General features: G+C 32.0%; 1 long non-coding RNA gene across 1 annotated transcript; it reads right to left on the minus strand.

The window, feature by feature from the left end:
- Window positions 1–2,072: 2,072 nt before the first annotated feature.
- LOC134259943 (uncharacterized) lies at window positions 2,073–2,664 on the minus strand. The gene is made up of 3 exons (XR_009990433.1): window positions 2,553–2,664; window positions 2,361–2,401; window positions 2,073–2,155 (listed from the first exon to the last, which is right to left on the minus strand). It is a non-coding gene; the product is annotated as an uncharacterized LOC134259943 (long non-coding RNA).
- Between the last annotated feature and the right edge of the window lie 462 nt (window positions 2,665–3,126).

Genomic DNA, 3,126 nt, shown 5'->3' on the forward strand with positions numbered 1-3,126 from the left:
CAGACTCGATACGTTGTGTAAATTGCAAAAAGTAACTGATGAATGCAGGTTATTATAGCTAATTTATAAAGCGTAGCTGTTCCACGGGCCTCCTAACACCATTTTTAACTTCAGTAATAAAGTAAAACAAAAAATAGAAAACTGATTTGCTATTGTACATTCATACAAATTATTATACGAGGGTTGTCCAAAAAAATTGCGAACTTTTTAAATATTTTATAAACTAACGCACCAAAAATTTTCACTTTTGGCACACTTTTGGGAAATGGTATTTTCGTCATTTTTGCTTAATAATATGAGTTTGTGACATACACATGTAATATGCATTTAGGAACAACATTTAAAGTGTGTTAAATATTGTTGGTCGGCTCACGGTAATTTCTTGAATTTTAAAATTTGCATTGACAGCGATGGTTTTGTCATTATCTGACTGTTCGTAATTAAAATGTGATTAATATTGGTTCCAAAAAACTGTATGATCTAGAGTTTTTGTGTCGAAAAAATAAATATTCTGCCCTTATAAATAAGAAAAAATATGACGTTATATGCACAACCACTATTAATATGGTGTAAAAAACGGCGACCTTCGGCAACAATGCGGCGCAACAATATGTCACTCAGTGTTATGTGGAGCGGAGTATGACCCCCGGTTCAATGTTCACAGGGGAAAAGAGCTGAGAACCAGATAAATAGATATATTGGAAACATGTTTATTCATAGTAAGAATATGATGATGGACTCGTTATATTATGGAAGAAACGTTTAGTAGACCTACAAATATGACAACTAAAAGATCTAGAGCTGGACGTAATAAGTGGACATCGCCGTCAACTTCATGCTATAGTATCGGGGTTTGTGACTTGAAAATAGTCTAATAAAAGAATTACTTCCTTGATTTATTTTTCAACTGTAGCATTTGTGAAATGGATGACTCGATAACTAAAAGAAAATGGAGTAACGAATTTACGCTCAAACATTTTTTTAAAGATGCACGTTTCCTAAATAAGTTGAAAAACTCCACTAGTGACGTTTTAATGTCGTCGTTGTTGCGCCGACAGCAATTTTGAATGATACGTTGATCATAGATAAAATGCTACTTATAGAGATATTTTATTGAAATTTCTGTGAATTATTTACCAAATGTTGGTTATAAAGTATACCAATTTTTAACTTTGAAGCATTGGTGAAACAACAAATATTGAATATTTCGCTTTTATCTGGGACAACCCTTGTATTGTGGTACAATCAAATTCATAAGTAATAAAAAGCTATTTCAATGCAGTAAAAGTTAAAATCGTCTGCCTTCAATACGTGGTAAACAAACAAATTTACCCTGGTGTTAAATAGACGGGTGTAATCGAGACATGGTGAACCAAATGGTTTCTCTTTAGAAGAAACGATTAGTCGTATTTAAAAGTTCTTAAATGCCCTTGTTGTCGTGAATGATGCAGAATAACCTCTTCGGTCTAGAAATGTTGTTTGAAATATAAAAGCCAAGGCAGTCTTTCAAAAAACATTTCTCGACCTTGGAGGTTATCCTGCAACATTAAATTCAGGAAAACGCGAACTTTATTTCGTAAGTAACCTTTATGACAGAGGCGTCCGTTCTGTGATGGATGAATACATTGTCCTCGATGAAAAGAAGCTTTTGACTCACGGAAACACATGGAGCCTTGCTTTTCCCTACAAAAAGAAAGATTACTTTCATATAAGAGCACGAAACACAACGTTACAGTCAAGTATTTGCGTGGAATACAGATGTGTGTGATAGTGTAAGTGTGGATGTGAAAGAGGTGTGTGGTTGTGAAAAGCTGTGCGTTTGAGAGAGGGAGAGGGTGTGTGTGTATATATGTGTCCGATTTATCTGCACATTTGATCGAGCTGATTGATAATGATAAAACAATGTCCTAAAGTATTTCCTAAATTTTTAATGATCAGAACTGTTTGTTATTTCTATATTTACTGTGTTTAAAAATTAGAAAATTTAATCGTTTATGTAGCTCTTACTTGCAAACTTTTTAATTTCTCTTAGATGTTTTCTCAAACAAGAATTGTCCTTGTTGTTTGGATTGTCGGCAAAAATTACATAAAGTCTTGGCCTTTCTTGATTTCTATGACAACTCTGTTCTTTGTTAAACCACAGACTAATCAAAGCCTGTTAAAAGATTAGGCATTTTGCAAAAATATTGTTACTTGTATCTATAATCATTTAAATTATTTTCGATTTTTTTATTCTTCAATTACCTGAAAAGGAAAAGTGAAAATTCTAACCGATTACAGATACAAAATTGCGTTATCCGTTTGTTGGAAAACATAATATATATATGAATTTGAGCATAACAAATGAAAGTTATTCTCACCTCAGAAGTTCCTTCTTTTACTTTAATATATCCACGAGTGTCTATTTTGTTTTTCGATAAAAAAAATTATTTCATTTTAATACCATTGTTTTAATTTATATCATACTGAAATGTAATAGTTAGAGGTCACAACATTTTTATTTAATAATTTAATAATGAATGAATAGTTTGACCATGAAAAAGATATCTCACCATTTCCAAGGTCTGGCAGATGTTCTCGATAATATGTCTCATCACCCTCTTCGTTTGATGTACAAATAAGGTCAATGATTTCTTTCCATGATTCACTATTTGTCCTTGACCATCTTACATTGACAGCGTTTCGGTCAATATCAATTTTATAATTGCAAAATTTCTTAACTTTGCCCATGATGCTTGGATCTGTAACAAATAAGAATAATACTACTATATAATATGTAGAAGTATTCTTATGTAGTGGAACAATCAAAAGAGCTTTGCTTGTTTTCCTCCACTCCCCTGTGAAAAAAGATTCGCTCCTCAGATTTTGAGCAGATTGTTGTCTTCACCTCTAATTAAAAAATTCTTTGTATTGTTTAAATTCTGAAAATAAATTTGAATTCTCCTACTATGATAAAACTAAATTCAATTTAAACCAAATTAATGTGACGGTGTTGTTCCAATAATTCATATGCATTAGCTATCTCGGTTTAAGTCTTTATTTCGTAAGTTCTGTGGTCAATACAATGACCTTGTCAGCAAATACAATTTATCATTGAGTCGAATGCTGACTGACGTTTTTAAAACT

Source organism: Saccostrea cucullata, unplaced genomic scaffold (assembly GCF_032062105.1).
Source record: "Saccostrea cucullata isolate Sc308-1 unplaced genomic scaffold, CSIRO_AGI_Scuc_v1 ctg1612, whole genome shotgun sequence".
In the NCBI taxonomy this organism is placed as follows: Eukaryota; Metazoa; Mollusca; class Bivalvia; order Ostreida; family Ostreidae; genus Saccostrea; species Saccostrea cuccullata.